The sequence below is a fragment of the Salvelinus sp. IW2-2015 genome, unplaced genomic scaffold (genome assembly GCF_002910315.2).
Source record: "Salvelinus sp. IW2-2015 unplaced genomic scaffold, ASM291031v2 Un_scaffold824, whole genome shotgun sequence".
NCBI classification, from domain to species: domain Eukaryota; kingdom Metazoa; phylum Chordata; class Actinopteri; order Salmoniformes; family Salmonidae; genus Salvelinus; species Salvelinus sp. IW2-2015.
The window spans coordinates 225,936-251,250 of record NW_019942623.1 but is presented as its reverse complement, the minus strand read 5'-3'; positions in this window follow the sequence as shown (position 1 = coordinate 251,250).

Genomic DNA, 25,315 nt, shown 5'->3' with positions numbered 1-25,315 from the left:
TAATGCTGCAAATGCTGGGCCTCAATTGGCCGACGTGAGTTACCCTTACAGTTTTGTCCCCCGGGGAGAGAGAGTTTAGTCTGAAACGGCCCCTTATTGACCCCCGTCTCAGAGTCACTCTGTCAGAGGTAAACGGTCGATAGGAGGAGTAAATAAACTGCCACTATGCATGACCCCTTTATTGACCTTTCACCTTTTGACCTCCGTGTTGACAAACATTGCATGGCTTTTTTTTCTGAACCTTAAATATTCCTTTGAACTATATGGGATGTTGTGTTTAGTGAGGCTGTATTGGGGTTAGCACCACAAGAAAATAAACTGACCCTATGCGTGACCCCCACACTCACCTTTCACCTTTGGACCTCTGTGTTGAATATGGAAATACACCGTCTGGCTTTTTCTTTATACATTACAGGAGGCTTTTGCCTATTTGGGACTATGATGTTGTGTCTAGTGAAGTGTTTTTTGGGTTGAGCTCCAGCAGATTCCCCCGTGAGGTGATTTGTCTTGGCGGTGTTGTGTTAGGTTGCATGGGATACGGCCAACCTATAAATCACAGGTTTTCTATTACAGCACCTGTCCTCTGAGGCTGTCACACACAGAGCCAGGGAGTCAGAGGCTACTGACATCCTACTCTCCTGGAACCCGTTGTGCCAAACTGACACGTCCTAAATTGATTTATTATGAAGAATTGATGCAGCCCAAACTTCAATCAAAATGATAATGCACATACAGCTAGCTCATGGTATTATAACCCAGATAAATCCAGCTGAAATCTAGACTGATTATACAATAAACCCAATGAAAGACTTGCTCATCCACAAATTAATATTTAGTACATTTTTATACACGTGATAATCTACTGTACTGTGTAGGTGAATTAAATCGGAGATGAAGGCATATTGTTGTTGCAATTGTCCAAGAATGGTCATTGTCGTTCCTTTTGATCGAGTTATATCATCTTATCCGCCTGTTTTTTGTAATATGCGTGAAGCATTCAAATGTATTTTACACAATCCACTATTTATGATACCAGAATCATCCAAGGCTACTGAAGCTATTGGTCTGAACACCCACAGACCGAAATCAAAAGAAAATTGGAAAATAATAGGAATTGTTTCATTCCACTGCTCTTGCTGCTCCTCGGATGAAACATAGCAACAGGCTTTGTCCCAAATGGCACCCTATTCATTACAGAGTGCATTACTTTTGACTAGAGTCCAATAGGCTGTGGTCTTTCTTCGCTGCAACCAGCTGCAAATAAAGACCGCACTCTCTCTCTCAATTCAATTCAATTCAAGGGGTTTTATTGGCATGGGAAACATATGTTAACATTGCCAAAGCAAGTGAAGTAGATAATGAACAAAAGTGAACTAAACAATCCAAATTCACAATAAACATTACACTCACAGAAGTTCCAAAAGAATAAAGACATTTCAAATGTCATATTATTTACATTTATATTACATTTAAGTCATTTAGCAGACGCTCTTATCCAGAGCGACTTACAATTGTGCATTCACTTATGATATCCAGTGGAACAACCACTTTACAATAGTGCATCTAACTCTTTTAAGGGGGGGGGGGGGGTTAGAAGGATTACTTTATCCTATCCTAGGTATTCCTTAAAGAGGTGGGGTTTCAGGTGTCCTCGGAAGGTGGTGATTGACTCCGCTGACCTGGCGTCGTGAGGGAGTTTGTTCCACCATTGGGGTGCCAGAGCAGCGAACAGTTTTGACTGGGCTGAGCGGGAACTGTACTTCCTCAGAGGAGGGAGGCGAGCAGGCCAGAGGTGGATGAACGCAGTGCCCTTGTTTGGGTGTAGGGCCTGATCAGAGCCTGAAGGTACGGAGGTGCCGTTCCCCTCACAGCTCCGTGGCAAGCACCATGGTCTTGTAGCGGATGCGAGCTTCAACTGGAAGCCAGTGGAGAGAGCGGAGGAGCGGGGTGACGTGAGAGAACTTGGGAAAGTTGAACACAAGACGGGCTGCGGCGTTCTTGGTGAGTGTAGGGGTTTAATGGCACAGGCAGGGAGCCCAGCCAACACGGAGTTGCAGTAATCCAGACGGGAGATGACAAGTGCCTGGATTAGGACCTGCGCCGCTTCCTGCGTGAGGCAGGGTCGTACTCTGCGAATGTTGTAGAGCATGAACCTACAGGAACGGGTCACCGCCTTGATGTTAGTTGAGAACGACAGGGTGTTGTCCAGGATCACGCCAAGGTTCTTAGCACTCTGGGAGGAGGACACAATGGAGTTGTCAACCGTGATGGCGAGATCATGGAACGGGCAGTCCTTCCCCGGGAGGAGAGCAGCTCCGTCTTGCCGAGGTTCAGCTTGAGGTGGGATCCGTCATCCACACTGATATGTCTGCCAGACATGCAGAGATGCGATTCACCACCTGGTTATCAGAGGGGGGAAGGAGAAGATTAATTGTGTGTCGTCTGCATAGCAATGATAGGAGAGACCATGTGAGGATATGACAGAGCCAAGTGTCTTGGTGTTAGCGAGAATAGGAGAGGGCCTAGAACAGAGCCCTGGGGGACACCAGTGGTGAGAGCACGTGGTGCGGAGACAGATTCTCGCCACGCCACCTGGTAGGAGCGACCTGTCAGGTAGGACGCAATCCAAGCGTGGGCCGCGCCGGAGATGCCCAGCTCGGAGAGGGTGGAGAGGAGGATCTGATGGTTCACAGTATCAAAGGCAGCCGATAGGTCTAGAAGGATGAGAGCAGAGGAGAAAGAGTTAGCTTTAGCCGTGCGGAGCGCCTCCGTGAGCACAGAGAAGAGCAGTCTCAGTTGAATGACTAGTCTTGAAACCTGACTGATTTGGATCAAGAAGGTCATTCTGAGAGAGATAGCAGGAGAGCTGGCCAAGGACGGCACGTTCAAGAGTTTTGGAGAGAAAAGAAAGAAGGGATACTGGTCTGTAGTTGTTGACATCGGAGGGATCGAGTGTAGGTTTTTTCAGAAGGGGTGCAACTCTCGCTCTCTTGAAGACGGAAGGGACGTAGCCAGCGGTCAAGGATGAGTTATGAGCGAGGTGAGGTAAGGGAGAAGGTCTCCGGAAATGGTCTGGAGAAGAGAGGAGGGGATAGAGTCAAGCGGGCAGGTTGTTGGGCGGCCGGGCCTCACAAGACGCGAGATTTCATCTGGAGAGAGAGGGGAGAAAGAGGTCAAAGCACAGGGTAGGGCAGTGTGAGCAGAACCAGCGGTGTCGTTTGACTTAGCAAACGAGGATCGGATGTCGTCGACCTTCTTTTCAAAATGGTTGACGAAGTCATCACAGCAGAGAGGGAGGAGGGGGAGGAGGGGAGGAGGATTAGGAGGGAGGAGAAGGTGGCAAAGAGCTTCCTAGGGTTAGAGGCAGATGCTTGGAATTTAGAGTGGTAGAAATTGGCTTTAGCAGCAGAGACAGAAGGGAGAATGTAGAGAGGAGGAGTGAAAGGATGCCAGGTCCGCAGGGAGGCGAGTTTTCCTCCATTTCCGCTCGGCTGCCCGGAGCCCTGTTCTGTGAGCTCGCAATGAGTCGTCGAGCCACGGAGCAGGAGGGGAGGACCGAGCCGGCCTGGAGGATAGGGGACATAGAGAGTCAAAGGATGCAGAAAGGGAGGAGAGGGGGTTGAGGAGCAGAATCAGGAGATAGGTTGGAGAAGGTTTGAGCAGAGGGAAGAGATGATAGGATGGAAGAGGAGAGAGTAGCGGGGGAGAGAGAGCGAAGGTTGGGACGGCGCGATACCATCCGAGTAGGGGCAGTGTGGGAAGTGTTGGATGAGAGCGAGAGGGAAAAGGATACAAGGTAGTGGTCGGAGACTTGGAGGGGAGTTGCAATGAGATTAGTGGAAGAACAGCATCTAGTAAAGAGAGGTCAAGCGTATTGCCTGCCTTGTGAGTAGGGGGGAAGGTGAGAGGGTGAGGTCAAAAGAGGAGAGGAGTGAAAGAAGGAGGCAGAGGAATGAGTCAAAGGTAGACGTGGGAGGTTAAAGTCACCCAGAACTGTGAGAGGTGAGCCATCCTCAGGAAAGGAACTTATCAGGGCGTCAAGCTCATTGATGAACTCTCCAAGGGAACCTGGAGGGCGATAAATGATAAGGATGTTAAGCTTGAAAGGGCTGGTAACTGTGACAGCATGGAATTCAAAGGAGGCGATAGACAGATGGGTCAGGGGAGAAAGAGAGAATGTCCACTTGGGAGAGATGAGGATCCCAGTGCCACCACCCCGCTGACCAGAAGCTCTCGGGGTGTGCGAGAACACGTGGGCAGACGAGGAGAGAGCAGTAGGAGTAGCAGTGTTAGAGAGAGTGTGTGTGTTATGCTTATATACAGTGTTGTAACGATGTGAAAATAGTTCAAGTATGAAAGGGAAAATAAATAAACATAAATGTGGTGGCAGGTAGCCTTGTGGTTAGAGTGTTGGACTTGTAAGTGAAAGGTTGCAAGTTCAAATCCCCGAGCTGTCGTTCTGCCCCTGAACAAGGCAGTTGACCCACTGTTCCTAGGCCCTCATTGAAAGTAAGAATTTGTTCTTAACTGACTTTCCTAGTAAAGTTTGGGTCAGGTATTCTTTCTCTGTTTAGGGTCAAATAGCATTCTAGTTTACACCGTTTTTTTTGTTAATTCATACCAATGTGTCAGGTATTTATCTTTTTGTTTTCTCATGATTTGATTGGGTTTAATTGTGTTGCTGTCCTGGGGCTCTGTGGGGTCTTTTTGTGTTTGTTAACAGAGCCCCAGGACCAGCTTGCTCTTTTCTGCATTTTGATCATTAGCGGGTGTCAGACTAATTCTGCTTTGCATGCATTATTTGGTGTTTTTACGTTGTACACTGAGGATATTTTTGCAGAATTCTGCATGCAGAGTCTCTCTCTCCCTCTCTCTCTCTCTATTTTTCTCTCTGTCTCCCTCCCTCCTTTTCTCCCAGTCTCTCTGTATGTAGTGACCATTGTCCAGCTACCCAGCGTGTTAATCCAGGCCCATACGAGGATGTTGCTAGTCATTAGGGTGGATTGGGCCGACAGAGTGGCGGGCTCCGTCCAACATTCCAAATGACTTTTGTTAGCAAAACTCTCTCCCACTGCTTAACACTTCACATTTTTGGCCCAGAGGCCCAATTAGCCCAACTTCACAACGCTTCAAAATAAAGGACCACTATTTTGTACAGTAATTGCCAACGGTTTTGTTGGCCAGTCGGCATGATTTGAAGTGGCGGTGTTTAGATCTGATTAGCAAGAAGCATGTTTGTTTTGTTGTTCTTGGTGTGTGTGTGTGTGTGTGTGTGTGTGTGTGTGTGTGTGTGTGTGTGTGTGTGTGTGTGTGTGTGTGTGTGTGTGTGTGTGTGTGTGTGTGTGTGTGTGTGTGTGACATTCACGTGGTGCACGCTCAGTGTGATTTTAGCGTATGAGGTCCGGGCTGAGGGATAGGTGGGTGACCCCTTTGTCCCTGTAGGCTTCTTGGCAGACCTTGTGATTGTATCTCTTTCTTCTCCGGTGATTGGGATTTCCTGGCTCTCTCCATGGCTTTCACTCTGACACAAGCACACACACACAACACACAACACACGCGCACGCACGCACTCACACACACACACACTCAGCTGACAGGCAGGGAGAGAGCGAGGCCACGGGCTGAGAAACTTTAGATAACCATGTTTATGTCCCTTTGACTTTGATTAGGGACATTGGTGTTGACATGGCCTCCTGTGCAAAGCTGCATGGAGCTGTGCTACGTGTGGGGCAGTGTTCATTTCCTCAACAATAACTAGAAAACAATCATATTTGTCAACTACCTATTTTTCCTGATGAAAACGAATAATGAGACAAGGTGGCCTGAAAAAAAAATCATATCTATTACAAATTACTTTTCATTTTAATTGACAAAAAAAAATGTAAGGAGACGAGAATTCCATGTGAGACTAATGGACATTCAATTTGCCCTGAAGCTCCTTTTCATCAAATTGTGTCCAATCATAAGCCTGCATACCGTTGCAGAATATTTAATGCAATCCTCTCATTGACCGATAAGGTCTTTGAAGTGAGCTGGCTCTTTCCCACACACAGCTCCCCAGCGGTCACTTCAATCATTAGCCTCTCTTTTGAACTGCTGCTCAGCCAGGACACTTCAATTGTAACTTACCTCAATTAGAAACAATAATGTCTTTGATAATCTTTGCTTTGATGTAGGTCTTTTTTCCCCCTGATCACATCAAAAGCTCTAAATCCATGTGCGCTGGTGTTCATATCATCTTTTTTTTTTTTTTTACATTCTTGCGGTCAGCAAATGCGAGTTGCTTTTTTTTCGATTGGAAAAACGAATGCTATTTGCTGAATTAATTATTCTGGTATTTATGGAAAGCTCCGATTCTCCCATTTTCAAGGAAATCACTGTGATTTACCTCCCTCCGATGGTTATGATGGGAGAGAAAATCGGAGCTATATTTTATGCCTGTAGCCAAAGCTTTATAGCCTGCAGGGCCTTCAGAAAGTATTCATAACCCTTGACTCTTTTACATAAGTATGCATACCCCTTGACTCATTTACGTAAGTATTCACACCCCTGAGTCAATACATGTTACACTTTTGGCAACGATTACAGCTGTGAGTCTTTCTGGGTACGTCTCCAAGAGCTTTGTGCACATGGATTGTACAACATTTGCACTACTATTCTTTTTAAAATTCTTCAAGCTCTGTCAAGTTGGTTGTTGATCATTGCTAGACAGCCATTTTCGAGTCTTGCCAAGCCGATTTGAGTCAAAACTGTAACTCGGCCGCTCAGGAACATTCAATGTTGTCTTGGTAAGCAACTCCAGTGTATATTTGGCCTTGTTTTTTAGGTTGTTGTCCTGCTGAAAGGTGAATTTGTCTCCCAGTGTCTGTTGGAAAGCAGATTGAACCAGGGTTTCATCTAGGAGTTTGCCTGTGCTAGCTCTATTCCATGTCTTTCAACCTAAAAAACTCCCTTGTCATTGCCGGTGGCATGTCACAGCCAATAAACTGTAACTGTTTTAAAGTCACCATTGGCCTCATGGTGAAAATTGTTTCCTTCCTCTCTGGCAACTGAGTTAGAAAAAGATGCATGTATCTTTGTAGCGACTGGATCTATTGATACACTAACCAAAAATATATGTTTTTTTGTCTACCAATAGGTGTCCTTCTTTTCAAAGCATTGGAAAACCTCCCTGGTCTTTGTGGTTGAATCTGTGTTTGAAATTCACTGCTCGACTGAGGGACCTTACAGAGAATTGTATGTGTGAGGTACAGAGATGAAGTAGTCATGTTAAAGACTATAATTGAGCCCATGCAACTTATTATGTGACTTGTTATGCAAATGTTTTATTCCAAACTTATTTAAGCTTGCCAAAACAAAGAGGTTGAATACTTATTGACTCAAGACATTTCAGCTTTTAATTTTTAATACATTTGAACAAAAATGTCTAAAAACATAATTCCACTTTGACGTTATTGTGTGTTGTCCAGTGACACGACATCTCAATTTAATCCGTTTTAAATTCAGGCGGTAACACAACAAAATGTGGAACAAGTCAAGGGGAATACTTTCTGAAGCCACTGTAAATGGTTAATTATGTCTGGAATTGGTTGCAATTTGGCATAATAACAATGTTACCAGCTAAGTATTATGAGGGGATAGTTGGCCTAGCTGGACAAGGCTATCTGAATGTGCACATGATGGAAGTAAAACATATATTTTTTTAAATGTAATGTACCAAAATGGGACAAAAATAACTGTGACTGAAAGTAGACAACAATTGTCAACTGATAATAACTAAAACTATCAAAGTATGAAATGACTAAAATATGACTAAGACTGAAAGGTATTTTAACACTAAAACGAAATATAAAATAGCTGCCAAAATTAACATTGGTGTGTGTGTGTGTGTGATGTGTTGGATTGTTGTGTGTGTGTGTGTGTGTGTGTGTGTGGTTGTGTGTGTGTGTGTGTGTGTGTGTGTGTGTGTGTGTGTGTGTGTGTGTGTGTGTGTGTGTGTGTGTGTGTGTGTGTAAAAGTCTACTTCTGATCTTCTGTCTGTTCTGTGGGGAGTGTACAGCATGTGTGTAGTCGAGTACTTTTGTTGACCCTTTGTTCCGTCTCTGTGCGTTTGAACACGATTTCATATTAGTGTGGGTGTGAGAGGACATGGGGGACAGTCCAGGGACATGACCAAAGGGCCACTCATGGGTCTTCCATTGAGGCTAGCCACCTGACATTCAGAGACCTTTTCTTCAGACATGCTTTTGCTGCCACATCACATCCTATCACACACACATCTGGCAACACTCTCAGTGTGTATGTCATAGTCTCATACCAGCGTGGGAGGTTGTGTGTGTGTGTGTGTGGTGTGTGTGTGTGTGTGTGTGTGTGTGTGTGTGTGTGTGTGTGTGTGTGTGTGTGTGTGTGTGTGTGTGTTGTGTGTGTGGTGTTGTGAATGCCACTCTAAGACCACCCTTGCAGCAGATTGAGGATCAGGGAAGAAAACACAAACACAACATTTCCTTGGACGATCTTGAAGATTCCAGGCACACCTGGGCCGCCTCGCTGACAGGGTGCCAGTAACAACCAAAACACATAAACAAAACAAAAATCAGCCAATGAATAAAATGAAAAGAGAAAAAAGTAGCAGCACAGTGAGCCTTATCGATTGTCCATATTGACCTTCATGAGGCTGAAATTATGGATTTTTAGCTCAAGAGGGTGTGTGTGCGTGCTTGCAGGCCTTCATGTGTGTGTGAGTGAGTGCGTGTGAGTCAGGATATTAGACTTTCTCTTTATCCTGGCATGCTCCCTTCAGCATGCCAAAAACCCATAACCTAAGGAATGCCCGCTCATATCCAATGTGATTGTTCAGGGACATTTCACGCTAAGGTTTACAGCCATGAGTAGGGCTATTGTGGGAAACGGCCATAATAATGCAAATCAATTCAGCCCCACTTTAAACACTTCTTCTTGGAGATGAAACTTGGTGTGGGTGTGTGTGTGTGTGTGTGTGTGTGTGTGTGTGTGTGTGTGTGTGTGTGTGTGTGTGTTCACGTGTGTGTGTGTGTTCCTGTGCTTTGTGTATTTGTTGAGAGAAATAGAGAGAGGGGGAAGGAAAGAGAGGGGTAGAGAGAGAAAGGGTTCAAGTCAATACATAAAAATAATGACCAGAAGTACGTGGACACCTGCTCATCGAACATCTCATTCCTAAGTCATGGGCATTAATATGGAGTTGGTCCCCCCCTTTGCTGCTATAACAGCCTCCACTCTTCTAGGAAGGCTTTCCACTAGATGTTGGAACATTGCTGCAGGGACCTGATTCCATTCAGCCACGAGCATTAGTGTAGTCGGCATTGATGTTGGGCGATTAGGCCTGGCTCACAGTGGCGTTCCAATTCATCCCAATGTGGTTGAGGTCAGGGCTCTGTGCAGGCCAGTCAAGTTCTTCCACACCGGTCGGTACAGAACATTTCTGTATGGACCTTTCTTTGTGCACAGGGGCATTGTCATGCTTAAACAGTAAAGTGCCTTCCCAAACTGTTGCAACAAAGTTGGAAGCATAGAATCGTCTAGAATGTCATTGTATGCTGTAGTGTTAAAATGTCCCTTCACTGGAACTAAGGGGCCTAGCCTGAACCATGAAAAACAGTCCCAGACCATTATTCCTCCTTTACCAAACTTTACAGTTGGCACTACACATTCGGCCAGGTAGCTTTCTCCTGGCATCCACCAAACCCAGATTGGTCCGATGGACTGCCAGATGGTGAAGCGCGATTCATCACTCCAGAGAACGCGTTTCCACAGCTCCAGAGTTCAATGGAGGCGAGCTTTACACCATTCCAGACGACACTTGGTGATTTCAGGCTTGTGTTTGGCTGCTCGGCCATAGAAACACATTTCATGAAGCTCCCGACTAACAGTTATTGTGCTGACGTTGCTTCCAGAGGTAGTTTGGACCTCCCTAGTGAGTGTTGCAACTGAGGACATACATTTGTTACACGCTATATGCTTCAGCAGCCTGCGGTCCCGTAGTTGTGCGGCCTACAACTTTGCAGGTGAGCCGTTGTTTCTCCTAGGCGTTTCTACTTCACAATAACAACACTTACAGTTGACATCGGCAGCTCTAGCAGGGCAGAACTTTGACGAGTTGACTTGTTGGAAAGGTGGCATCCACTGAGCTCTTCAGGAAGGCCATTCACTGTCAATGTTTCTCTATGGAGATTGCATGGTTGTGTGCTCAATTGTATACACCTGTCGGGCAACAGGTGTGGCTAAAATAGCCAAATCCACTAATTTGAAGAGGTGTCCACATATTTTGTATGTGTAGTGTGGTATGTTACCACTCTGGAGAGGTGAGTGATCAACGGAAGGGGCTGTAGTGATACGTGCCCTCAGGCGAGTCCCCCAGGTACCTGGATCAAGACTAGCTGATCTGGCTCCATTACATAAGATTGGCCCCTCTTTTGAGTTGTCAAAATGAATAGCCCTCGCCAAATGACTCTTTAGCATTTGAACCGCGCATTACATTGTGTGAGTCCCAAATGGCACCATATTCCCTATTTTGTGCACTACTTTTGACCGGAGCTCATAGGGCTATGTTCAAATGTTGTGCACTATAGGAAATAGGGTGCCGTTTGAGATGCTACCATTACCCTCTTACCAATTATTATTTTAATGACATGCACTAGGTTACTTAATAGTCCAGAAATGAGGTGTAAAACGCTGATGCTAGATTTAAGCTAGCCTGTACAAGGCAGCGAATAACAATTTTCAGACAAGTCAATCAAGTCTGTCTCTGCCGCTCCTCTAGCCTGTGTGTGCGTCCCAAATGGCACCCTATTCCCTATATACAGTGCACTACTTTTGACCATAGCCCTATACTTTTAGTGCCATTTAGACACACCCTATCTATATTTCCCCAGCACATTGTCAGGCACGGGAAATTCAGTTGTCCCACACTTTACCCACCGGGGACCTACAGTTACAACCTCTCTCCTTATCGACAGATGGGCAATGTATACTTACCGCTTGATAGCTGCTGAGTATAGTGTGTACTGTGCTTTACTGCAGTGCTGGGCCATTTGTGATTCTACAGCCGACAATATACTTTCGAGTTCAGATGATATATAAGTATATTAGTAGAACTTGTAAGCTTTTTAGTTTTCTGATGAAAGCCTTTTTGTTGTGTTTTGTTTTGTCGACCTTAACATAAAGCCTGGGTGAGGTGCTTTGTGGGACACCTGTTGTGGGGCATTTGTCTCCCTCTCGCATGTCAATAAACCCACTAGGCGGGTCAAGGGAAAACGTTTATGAACCTTGAATTGAATCCCGGGCTGAGCGACCTTAGCCCCGTGACATAGTGTATATAGGCAGAAAATGGACAGTCCGTTATTCCTCTGTGGCCACACCACAGGCACTTACTTTTTTTTTATATAAACCTGCCCCTTTGTTCTGTCGACTTTTGGATCAGGGGATTGATTTCCTTGTTCCAAATTGTATTCTTTAATTTTTTATTGTTCTTTTTTTACAGTAGTGGCTTTCGTCTGTGTGAAGGAATGAGCGCGCGGGCACATGAACACGTGCACGCACGCACGCACACACAGACACACACACGCTCTCTAATCGCGGTCACGTTGGCTGTAGATCAGTTGAAGCTGACAATTGGTCTCAGAGAGAAAACATCAGTCCTCAGAGTTGAAGCCCTGCTCCCAGGAGAAGTTCAAGTTTAAAATCTTGTCTGTCCAAGCTTGCCCTCTCTCTTTATCTCCCCCTTTCTCTTCCTCTCTTCGTCTCATCCCCACTCCAGCAGCTCTCCATCCGTATCACCCTTCTTACTTTCTCAGACCCTTTTACTACCCACCTCGTGTTTTTCTTTCCCTTCTCTTTGTCAGACTCCCTCTCTATCTCTCCATCTCCCTCCTTGTCAGCTCTGCCTAAGCTCTGTTCCTTGGTAAAAGGGGTCCGTGCCCTCTACGACCCCGTTCCCAAAAGACGGCTGTGGAACAATCAGCAGACCACAGCTTACCCACAGATTTGGGGGGCGAAGAGGGAGGTCCCACAAAAGTCTCAAAACAACACCCCGCTAATAGATAAAGCTGGTCGGAGCTCCACAACGAGAATTAAGTCTCTCTGATTTACTGTCGATGATCGCTGATCCGCCTTCTCCCCGTAGAATTTAAGCGCTCGAGATGATAACAACATTGGATTTATTTAGACGAAATTGGGCAGGTGTTGTTGTTACTGCCTTTTGAAATGTGCTGGGGGAAAAAAATGGTACACTGAAGTCGAATCACACTTCTTAAAATGGTTTTTAATAGTTGACTTGAGAGTTTATCTTCTCAAGATGGAGCATATACCAAAATAAATCCGTATTGATGAGTTTGATGTGTTACATTTTGTTTTATTAATTGAGATGTAAGAGTGTTATGAAAGTTAATAATGGTGATGGTGGTGAAGCATTTGATTATAAATGCATCACTATTATAAATTGTAGAATTAGAATTATAAATTCTACACTATTGTCAACATCTATTTAAAGCACGGGTTGGAACTGGATTTATTTTCCAATTGTTTCGTTCTGAACAGAACCCCAAAATATTTTTTTCATTCCACTGTTCTAACCAGCAAAATAAAGTTCTGAACGGGTTCGACACCCCAAAAAGTACCGGTTTATATCATTCCTTTCTGTTCCTTTTTAATCCTGTAAAACCATAATTGTTTTTTTTTTACATTTAGCTCAACATCAGATTATTTCACCAATCAGTGCGGATAGAGCAGCTTGCTATGGAGCGGGTAAGCAATTTCATCTGTATAGGAAGGTTCTTAAGAGCAAATACTATTTTGCCGTAACAGCATGGTTTAATCATAATGAAAGACAAACACACAAACTGTGCTGCCAGTCACAGTGTAAGGCACGAGATGAAACTGCCATTTTGAGGGTGAGGAGAGAGCGAGAGAGGATGGCGGAAGCATGGTTTGAAGCGCTGGGCATCTTGTTATGACATGCATTATCTGAATTAGGCGAACATACTTATACCTACGGAGGAGCGGCTTCTATGGAGGAACTTTGAATATCTTTGAACTTCTGTGTATTTTTTATTTATTTTTATTTATTATACTTTTTTTGTCCCTTTTTGAGACAAAAATTGGTAGTTACAGTCTTGTCCCATCGCTGCAACTCCAACTCAGGAGAGGCGAACCCAGGTTGAGAGCCGAACCCAGCCAAGCTGAACTGCCTCTTGGCACAATGCCCGCTTAACCCGGAAGTCAGACGCGCCAATGTGTCGGAAGAAACACCATACACCTGGCGATCACGTCAGCGTGCGTTGCACCCGTAGCGCAATTCGACAAGAACATCCCTGTCGGTGAAACCCTCCCCATAACCCAGACAACGCTGGGACAATTGTGCACCGTCCCATGGGTCTTCTGGTGGACTTGAGCCAGGATCTCTAGTGGCACAGCTAGTGCTGAGGTGCAGTGCCTCAGACCACTGTGCTACTCGGTAGGCACCAAGTTGTTTTAACGTTGTACCTGAGCAAACTAGCTAGCTTGAGTGTGCAGAGCAGCACCTTTTTGTAGTTAATAAATCCAATGTGAAACGTGATAACTATTGTAACCGTAACTAGCATTGAAAAAGTTAATACATTATTCTTTAATAACCACATTCTTTAATAACCAATGTCGTCAGTAGGCTACAGTAACCTATGCTTCAGAGGGGAGGGGCAGGTAGCCAACATACACACGCACACCCACTGGCAAAGATTTCCAGCTGGCAGGCAGACGCTGGAATAAGTTTCTGAGTGACAATGAGGACTTTGCATAGATGCTTTGTTGTGATTTCTGAGGGACTAGAAAACAATGCCCAGAATGTAAAATAAGGTTATTAACCAGTTCCCATGCTTTTAAAAGAAGGGTTCTGTCCCCGAACAATATATCCCTGAACCGGTTGTTTAGGTGTTTGTGTGTCTAGCCACTGCTGGAAAATACCTTTGATCAAGTTATTATTTATACTACTTATACATAGTAGTCAATAGTGATTCATATTTTACTGAAAATCTACCAAGTTTCAAAATCGGGAATAATTCATATTTATCCAGAGAGTCCTGAGGAAAAACTGCAAAAATATTAAGTGCCCATTTAAAACATTTAAAACCAAGATATGGTCACTATGCTAGGGTTCTTTCCAAATAAGAGTGGCGCTGCATCACCTTGTCGGGCTTGTCTGCGCCACTATTTCAAGATTTCAGAGCAAATTAAACTGATATTTGGTAATAATCGGCAATGACATTGTTGTGAATTGCAAAGGCCGTACATAAATTCAGAGCGTTATCACGTTCCTCAATTAATTCATTTCAGCAGTAGGTTATCTCAATAAATGTGCGCGCTCAGGACGCAAAGAGCGCACCCCAAGTATAGCGTTGTAGAATCATGCAAACGTTGCTCCGAACTTGTAACGGTAGTGAAACAAAAGTCAATTTGCCAAAGTTGCTAAGCTTGCTGGATCACCTCCTTCAACGAATGACATAATGTCTCATGTGACAAAATCGAGTTGATGATTATACAGATAGCAGATCAGCTCATGGATAACGGTGAGAAGTAGTATAAATATCAAGGTATCTTCATTTAACGGAGACCAACTTCATTTTATGAATATCGATATCTACTCCCATACTGTTTGCTGATCACACATTCTCTACCAATGTTCTCATATGGGCAGCAGGTACGAGACAGCACAGAGAGGCGGGGAAAAGCTATAGTGTTATTTTGACATGCATAGGCGAGATACTTGTTTTGATAATTACAGAATAGTGGATATGGGAATAGCCGGAGCTCTAGGACAGGAGAAACATTTTCCCTCATGCTTCTCCGAATTGTTAACAGATTTCATGTCTGTGACAGAGATGCTTATGTAGTGAATTGTGCATAGGCCTATCAAATGTGTGACTCTCTGAAAAGTCACAATGTCAGCTCAAAGAGACACATTTTTTTTTGTAGGCTACTCTGCAGGGGTTTCCCGTAGCATTTTTGAACTGCATTCAGGTTGCGTGTGCAGTCCGGCAATGTCATTTTATGCCTGTGCTTTGAATTTATGTTGACTTTTTGTGAAGTAAATAGGCTAGGCTAAAGGCTTCCATGCGACAACCTGTTTGAATAATGTGCAATATTATTTGTTGCTAATCTGAGGTTGTGTGTGTTGTGTGGAATTGCATTAGTGCCAACATTGGGGGAATATGCTGCAATTTCCTGGGTCTGGTCATTACATTTTTTCAGAGAAATGTGAAGAGTGTTCCCTGGACAATCCCGGAATCCCAGTTACCCATTTTAATGCCTAGTAGTCAGTACTACTTATTCATAGTACAAGCCATTCACATTGACAACATAAAAACATAGACAACTGTCTATAAGTAGTATTAATTACAATCTGAGATGAAATATGTTTTCAGCAATGCTAACACACTAAATTGTGATTATTATTTTACTCATTCTGTTCAATTGTTGTGCTCTCACTTTCTACTCACCCCCCCCCATCATTAATCCGCCTCATCCTCACGTGGTGTGCGTCCCAAATAGTACCCAATTTCTTATATAATGCACTTCTTTTGACCAGGGTTCTGGTCAAAATGAGGGCCCTATGAAATGAATAGGGTGCATTTGGGACGCAGACATGGGAATGTTAATGAAAATATTAAAGGTGTCTTGTCCCTTCTGCGACCGAGCGGCGACTCTCTCTCGACAGATTAATAATTCACCTAATTCCATGTATTGTCAAGCGCAAATCCGCAAAAAGTAGGCCCATGAATGCTTATGTATAATAGGCACTCATTATCTGCTCCAGTACAGTGGCATGAGCCTGCTGAACACTCGATGAGTTGTGGAGAGTCTTTACACCACCATGAAATGTAGAGATGTAGATGTATCCGCCTTGGGACTGTTAGGTATTGGGTCCATGTTAGATGCTGGTCTACTTCATCCTCTCAATGTAAGGGATGGTTTTGATGTTCTGGAACCACCATGCCTTGTGTTGCTGTTTTGCCGGTGTATCGTCCTCGGGGACGGAGGCATAACGTGCTTCCATATCGGCCAGTGTGACACTTCAGTGACCGTGTTTCGCGACCGTGTAGTTCAAATCGGATCCGTCAAAAGGTAAGTAACTTAAGGTGAAAGCGGCCACTCCTGAAATGACGAGACACAAAAAACAATAAAGCAACGTTATCTGACCAGCGTTCGACAGGTCAGTAATAAATGTGTGTCGACGCAACATCCAGAGTCCTTAGGCAACAACGTCTCTAAGAGGTGAGGACATCTCTCCAATGAGACGCCCATTTTTCACGAGTGCTCATTTGCCGCACATGTAAAGGAGAAGAAGGGGCGTAATGCAGAGGGTGGCGGGAGTAAGGTGGGTGTGGGTTGAATGATTTACTATAGAGTTTCTCTTGCCATATCCGTGTTTTCCTCAAGTAAGGTTTCCATGGGAGGGGGGTGGGGAGGGAGGGAGACTATTAAACAGCCAGCAGCAGGGCCGAGCAGCAGAGAGCATAGCTACAAACTTCATTTGGAGGCAGAAAAGGTCACATCTGGGGCCTGTCTCTCTCACAACGTCTGGGTCTAATAAAAAAAAACGGGACCTTTACCCTGTTTTCAGTCTGAGTCCGCAGAAACGAGTCTCTCTCTCTCTCTCTATCTCTCTCTCTCTCTCTCTGTCTCTCTCTCTCTCTCTCTTACATTGTCAAAGTATACAAAAAATGATGGGACCAATAGCAATAAGGCCTCACTGTTAATAGTAGTAGTGACAATGGGATTACCATTAACAGCATCTACAACAATATTAAAGCATAGGTGTAGGCCAGTCTCAACATGACTGAGAAGCCACATGACATGGTATGAAAGCCTAAACAAAACCAAAATGGGAAATATTATTGACGTTACAAAGCACTTTTCACTGGCTGTCCCTCATGTTGTGGCAGGAGGACACATTTTGGCTTTTCACCCAATAAATATAATTTTTTCCCCCCATATTTTGTAGTTTCAAAGTCTTAGTTCTGAATGATAATTTTTGAAAAGAAAGATTATCTTAGGTCTGAGTGTTTGTCGCAGTGTAATAGGAACTGCAGCTCTGTCTCTACCTCTCCCCTGGAGCAGAGTGAGCACAATCTCTAGCCAGTCTGTGCCTAGTCAGTGTTTTCCTCAGTTTTCTATCAGTCACAGTGGTCAGATAGTCTGCCACCATGTTTAGAGCCAAATAGCATTGAAGTTGACTTATATTTTTTGTAGTGACTTTCCAATAGGTGATATGTTTTTATTTTTGCTTTGTGATGATTTGGTTGGGCCATATTTTCTGAGTGCTGTCCTGAGGCTCTATGGGGTTGGTTTGGGTTGGTGAACTGAGCCTCAGAACTAGCTGGCTGACTCTTCTCTTGTTTCTTCTCTTAACATTGTAGGGTTGTGTGATTAAATGTTTTGGAGTCACTTGTTTTTAGATGGTTGTTAAAAGTTATTAGTCTATCTTTCTATTTCAATAAGGAGGAACTAATGGCCCAATTCTGCTCTACATGCGTTATTTGGAGGTTTTCTTTGTACTCGCAATACATTCTTTCAAAACTGCAGTATTTCAATTGGATGTTTGTCCCATTTGGTAAATTAATTATTAGAGAGGGGACCCCATACTTTGCTGCCATCTAGAGCAATTGGTTCTATAACTGATTGGAAAAATTTAAGCCAGATTCTAATTGGAATTTGTATGTTTTTTTAATGGCATAGAATGCCTTTGTTTTGGCTTACTTGTTTGTCAATTAGAGTGTGGAGAGTATAAATGTGGTTTGTAAAATGTGGTAATTTGTAAAAAATCCAATCTGGCTTCTGCTCAGGACATTGTGTTCATCAAGGAAATTACATAGTCTGCTATTTATGATACTGCAGACAATCTTCCCCAAGTTGCTGTTAACACAAATTCCTCTTTAATTATTTGGGTTTTTCTAAATTTGTATAGATTGGTGTGATCAATACTTTGTTCCAAATATTGGGGAAAATACCTGCAGTGAGCATACTGTTGAACCGTTTAAGTATAGCCAATTTGAATTTGTGGTCTGTATATTTGATTATTTCATTTGAAATATCATCAGCACTCTCTCAATCTCTTTCCAGAATGAATTCAGGATTTCTGAACTCTGATTTAATTACGAACACTTTATTATTGGTTGCACAGTTCAGATGAAGATAGTTTTTGTTGATGTAAATAGCACGCCTGGCTGCGCAGGGAGAATGAGACAGTGCACACGTCCCTGCCAATTAACAGAATGACCCATGTGTCCGCTGTCAACTCTGTTCAAACTGCCGCCGTCTGACGGTGGCTGGTGTTTCATTCCAAATGGCACCCTATTGCATAGGTAGTGCACTACTTTTAACCAGGGCTCATTAGGACTCTTTTCAAAAGTAGTGCACTATGTAGAGAATTGAGTGCCATTTGGGACGCACCCCTGGAGTTTCCGGCGCGAGGAGATCAGAAACACATATTATAATGCTTGTCTAACGGTTGTCTAATGTTCATTCCACTAATTACTTTTTCTAATTACAAAGCCTGTTTTGTTTGTTCTTAGGACCGACTGCTTGTCAGCGATGCGTTAGAAGGGCTAAGAGGTTGGCAGCCGCGTTAGGGACAACAGAGACGGATACACACGGAGTGTGCACGGGTGCCTACTCTGGTCAACATGCTTGTCAGTTCAGAAGGAATCAGCGTGCACATGCAGTAGTTTACAGAAGGGAGTGAGAGTATAGCCTGTTTGTGTCTGCAACCACCTGCTATGATAATGATGCTGGCTTATAGCTGCTCGGAGGGTTCCTACTGAAGTGGTGCAACTATACGGAAGTAAAATATCAACGCAACATGCAACACACAAGGATTTTACCGAGTTACAGTTCATATAAGGAAATCAGTCAATTGAAATGAATGCATTAGGCCGTAATCTATGGAGTTCACATGACTGTGCAGGGGCACAGACATGGGTCGGCCTGGGAGAGCATAGGCCCACCCACTGGGGAACCATGTCTAGCCAATCCGAATGTTTTTTTTTACAGACATATATACTCCTCAGTTTCATCAGCTGTCCGGGTGGCTAGTCTCAGACGATCCCACAGGTGAAGTAGGAGGTCTGGAGGCCCTGGGCTGCCGTGGTTACACGTGGTCTGCGGTTGTGAGGCAGGTTGGTCGAACTGCCAAATTCACTAAAATGACGTTGGAAGTGGCTTATGGTAAAGGAATGAATTCAATCTTCTGACAGCAGCTCTTGTGGACATTCCTGCAGGCAGCATGCCATTTGCACGCTCCCTCAAATCTTGAGACATCTGTGGCATTGTTGTTGTGTGACATTTTTAGAATGGCCTTTTATTGTGTGATGATCATGCTGTTTAATCAGCTTCTTGATATGCCTCACCTGTCAGTTGGATGGATTATCTTGGCAACGGAGAAATGCTCACTAACAGGGATGTAAACACATTTCTGCACACAATTTGAGAGAAATGAGCTTTTTGTATGTATGAAAAATGTCTGCAATCTTTTATTTCAGTTCATGAAACAAAGGACCAGCACTTTATATGTTGCGTTTATATTTTTGTTCAGTATATATACCATACCATACCATCATGGCAACCTAATCATCCCCTCTGTACATCTTCCTCACGTCTTTGCCAAAAAAGACAGTATGTTCTGAGTCATCCTACCTGGTAAAATAAAAGTAAATATTGGTCATTATTTTTTATCTGTTGATCGTGTGGTCATTCATTTTCTCTCACTCACTCATTCACTCATTCGACGTCAATTGAGTTTAGCCAGCCAGCCAGTCAGTCAGCCAGCCAGTCAACCAGCCAGTAACTCACTCACTCAGTCACTCATTCTCCTACCTGTTCATTTCTTTAAATGACCCCATGACATCTAGCATTAATTACAGCAAACTACGCATTTCTCACTAACTTTCCTCATCCACCAAAACACTGCATTAATTTGTGTCTTCTCTCTCAGACTTGGGTGGGTATTTTTTCATTATACGTTTCCTCAGGAGAGTCTAGGTGCACCTAGTGTCTACCATGTGAGCTTAAATTCTTGTTAATCTAACCGCACTGTCCAATTTACAGTAGCTATTACAGTAAAAAAAGAATCCCATGCTATTATTTGAGGAGAGTGCACAGCAACAAAACACTTTTATCATGGCAACTGGTTTGATACATTCATCTCTGAAGGAAAATAATGTACTTACATTCAGTAATCTCGCTCTGATTTGTCATCCTGAGGTTCCCAGAGATAAAAGGTAGCATAGTTGTTTGATCAAATAAATGTTTATATTGAAATGTAGGAACTGGGTTCTACAGTTTGAACCCTTGCTGTTTCTTATTTTCTAAGGTATTTTTCTTATATCTGCATTGTTGTTTAAGTTCTTGTAAGTAAGCATTTCACTGTAAGGTCTACACCTGTTGTATGTGGCGCACGTGACAAATACAATTTGATTTGGCCCTGAGCTACAGGCAGTTAGATTTGGGTATGCCAGGCGAAAATTGCGGGGGAAAAAGGGTACAATCCTGAAGACTGAGACAGAGGAGGAAGCCAATCCGCAACAAGCACACTGCTCATGTTCTTTCTTTCTGTCTTTGTTTTTCTTTCACTCTTTCACTTTCTCTCTACGTCTGAATCTCTGTCCCCCCCTCCATCATGCTCTCTTTCTGTCTGTCTCGCATTCTCTGTCTTTTTCTCCCTCTGTCCCGCTCTCTGTCTCTCTGCCTCTTTCTCTCTGCGGTACCCTCCTTTGTCGTGACGGGAGGGAACACAAAGGAAATGAAGATATCATTCTCTTTTCACCCTCCTTTCTTCCATCCTTCCATCCACCTTGTTGATCCTCTTAAGGTATGCAGAATACCTGTCGGAAGTTATGGTTCATCCAAAAGTATAAAAAAGAGGCTAAAGAAACAAGAAACAGCCAAAGCATTCATTTTCCCCTCTTCCTTTCAAAACACAAGGGGGTGAAAAGAGAGAACAGAGAGAACAGAGAGAACAGAGAGAATAGTATATATAGAACTCTTATATATAGAACTCTTAGTTTTCTTCTGTTTTGGCTGCCGCGCCAGACTCCAGCTGTTCGGGTTTTGACGGCTGCCGTCCCGTTGTGCGAGTCTTATCGCAGCCAAGTGTCACCGCTCCGCTTGTCTGTCGTCTGTATGGAAGCTCCCTGCTCGCGTGATGATCGCGAGCCGCACTGTTTTCATCAGTATTGCTGGCTCATCTTTTAGCTGTTATGAGGTTGTTACTGTATACAGTACAGCAGGCCCATCTGTTGTATAGTACTGAATAGAGCCACAAAGCTCTGCTCTCAAGTGACAAATCACTGATGTGATTTGTAGCTTACTTTTGTTTAAGGCGCTGTCCCAAACACAGATGTACAGTCCGGGGTTCACCAACACCTTTGAAATGTTGGCAATTAGCTAATCAAAGTTCAATTTCATATTTTTCTAATGCAGTTCTGTGATGTCATCCACTTTCTTGTTTGAGTAGGTTTTCTGACGTGAATGATCTCATTGTTGATTGGCCATTCTCTTTGTCTGTCCTGTCCTCACTCCACCTGCTCTCACTGCACTGACCCGAGGTCAGCGTTTCCTCACTGGACCCAGACTGCCACCAGACATACACACACAGGCAAGCACACACACACACACACACTGACAATCATACTGACAAACAAAGCATGGACTGTTCTCGACCTCTGACCCCACTCTCAACATGACAGCAGCAGCTAATGCTCTAAAAGGGCTGTTAGGCTGGTGAGTAACTGGAGGTCAAGTCAAGCGTTTGCCCTTTTGGAAAGTGACGCTTGTTAGCTTGTTCGAAGTTGGTGTGGGGCACATGGGGACAATGGGGACTGAGTCAGGGAGTCACAAAGAGCACAGAGATGCAACAGGTGACTTGTTGCAGTGGAAGATGACGTGGTTTTGAGGTCAATATTGTTCACCAGCAGATATAGGCTACGGTCGCAAGTCAAAGTCCACAACCCCTTGCAGTCTTGACATTTTGCTGCGTTAAAATGTCATCTAAAAAGGGATTAAATGAGATTGTTTTTCTATTGATCTACACATCCTACTACACATGTTCAAAGTGAAAGAAATATAGGAGAACATTTTCCAAATGACTAAGAAATACAAAATGAGGATGTATTGATTGAGTATGTCTTCACACCCCAGAGGTAATACTTGGTGGAAGCATCTTTGGCAGCCAGTACACTTGAGAATGATTTTGAGTAAGATTCTACCAACCTTGCACAACTCAAATCTATTTATTTTTTTGTCACATGCACTGAGTACAACAGGTGTAGACTTTACCGTGAAATGCTTACTTACAAGCCCTTTCCCAACAATGCAGAGTTAAAAATTAAGAAAGATTTGCAAAATAATAAAAGGAAATAGTAAAACATTAAAATAACAATAACAAGGCTACAGTTGAATTCGGAAGTTCACATACACTTAGGTTGGAGTCATTAAAACTCGTTTTTCAACCACTCCACACATTTCTTGTGAACAAACTATAGTGTTGGAAAGTCAGTTAGGACATCTACGTTGTGCATGACATAAGTAATTTTTCCAACAATTGTTTACAGACAGATTATTTCACTTATAATTCACTGTATCACAATTCCAGTGGGTCAGAAGTTTACATACACTAAGTTGACTGTGCCTTAAAACAGCATGGACAATTCCAGAAAATGATGTCATGGCTTTAGAAGCTTCTGACAGGCTAATTGACATCATTTGAGTCAATTGGAGATTTAACATGGTTAGCAATAGGTGCCCTTCTTTGCGAGGCATTGTAAAACATCCCTGGTACTGTACATTGTGGTTGAATCTGTGTTTCAGTGCTTTACTTAGGGACCTTACAGATAATTGTATGTGTGGGCTACAGAGATGAGGTAGTCATTGAAAAACCATGTTAAACAGTATTATTGCACACAGAGTGAGTCCATACAACTTATTATGTGACTTGTAAACACATTTTTACTCCTGAACTTATTTATGCTTGCCATACACAAAGGTGTTGAATACATTTCAGGTTTTCATTTCAATTAATTTGTAAACATTTCTAAAAATGTCATTCCACTTTGCATTATGGGGTATTGTGTGTAGGTGTGAAGGACGTCACACTGCTTGCTCACCGAGTACCACTGCCTCCGGATTCAGCCTATACTCACCGTCCTCCCTCAAGTGTCTTAGCTATCCGCGCTACCTCGAAAGCTAGCTAATGAGGCGACGCAAGCGGGACACTTAAGGCTGAGGAGTACGTTTCACTCATCTCCATTCTGTAACACAATGTGGGAAAAGTTGAGGGGTGTGAATACTTTCTGAAAGCGCTGAATGTGTTTGTGTGTTTGTGTGTGGCATCAATATGCGTGTGTGTGTGTGTGTGTTTTGAAGTGCGATGATTGAGCGCATGTGGTGTGTGTGCGTGTGTGCGTGGTGTGTGTGTGTGTGGTGTGTGTTGTTGTTGTGTGTGTGTGTGTGTGTGGTGTGTGTGTGTGTGTGTGTGGTGTGTGTGTGTGTGTGTGTGTGTGTGTGTGTGTGTTGTTGTGTGTGTGTGTGTGTCGTATGTCAGTGTAGTATGTGTGAGTGTGTGGTTAGAGTCCGATGAGTGTGCATAGTGCCAGTGCAAGAGAGTCAGCATAAAAAAGGGTGTCAATGCAAATAGTCTGGGTAGCCATTTGATTAACTGTTCAACAGTCTAATGGCTTGTGGGTAGAAGCTGTTCATGAGCCTTTTGGTCCCGAACTTGGCGCTCCGGTACCACTTTCAGTGTGGTAGCAGAGAGAACAGTCTATGACTTAGGTGGCTTGGGTCTTTGACAGATTTTAGGGCCTTCCTCTGACACAGGGAGCTTGGCACCGGTGATGTACTGGGCCATACGCACTGCCCTCTGTAGCACTTTGCAGTCAGATGCGAAGTAGTTGCCATACCAAGTGGTGATGCAGCCAGTCAATATGCTCTCAATACTACAGCTGTATAACTTTTTAAGGATTTGAGGGCCCATGCCAAATCTTTTCAGCCTCCTGAGGGGGACGAGGCATTGCCATTCCCTCTTCACAACTCGGTTGGTGTGTTTGGAGGTCCTTAGTGATGTGGACACCGAGGAACTTGAAGCTTTCCACCCTCTCTAATACAGCCCCGCCAATGTTATTGGGTGGATGCATGGGCCTCCATTTTCCTGTAGTCCACAATCAACTCCTTTGTCTTACTGACATTGAGGGAGAGGTTGTTGTCCTGGCATCACACTGCCAGGTCTCTGACCTTCTCCCTGTTGGCTGTCTCATTGTCATTGGTGATCAGGCCTACGACAGTATATCCATTGTTTGTGCCAAAATTGCTCAAGCTCAGTAAATCTGATTGAGAATCATTGATGAACAACACTAACCTTCTCTCAGATTTTCTTAAGCAGATTTAAATCAGGACAGAGACTGGAGCATTCATGAACACTCAACACCTCATGGAAAGCCATCTGGTGTAACTTTGGCAATACAGTGGGCGGCAGGTAGACTAGCGTTTGAGAGGTTGGGCAAGTAACCGAAAGGTAGCTGGTTCGAGTCCTCGAGCTGTCTATGTGAAAAATGTGTCGACGTGCCCTTGAGCAAGGCACTTAACCCTAATTGCTCTGGATATGAGCGTCTGCTAAATGACTAAAATGTGGAAATGTAATTGTCATGTGGCATTAAAAAACTCTATCCCAGGGTTATGTTTTCATAAAAGTGAGGCATGTTTTGTGCAATTTTTACCTGGGCTTTGGTTTCTGTCATATGTCCTAACAAACTCCCCAGTCCCTATCGGTGACAAGCATACCCATAACATGATGCTGCCACCACAATACGTGAAAATACAAAGGGTTCAACAAAATTGCATTCACTCCACATTACTGGCCTGTATGACAAAGTAAAAAGAAGGAAGCATGTGTTTAAAAAATTCACTCCAAATCGTCCATTCTGTTTGCAACAAGGCCGTTAAGTAATACTGCAAGACCACACGGCAAAGACATGAATTAAATAAAACACTACAGGTTTGGGTCAAATCCAATACAATTCAACACAGAGTAAAACCCTCTGTATTTTCAATTATTGTGGTGGCTGTATCATGTTATGGGTATGCTTCACATCTGGAGAGACTGGGGAGTTTGTCAGGATCAAAATAAATATGAGAGGATCAAAGCCCAGGTAAAAAGTGAAACGAAAAACATGCCTCGGTCTTCTGAAAACCTAACGCTGGGATAGAGTTTTATTTTTCAGCGAGACAATTACACAAACATTTATGCTAAAGAAACAAC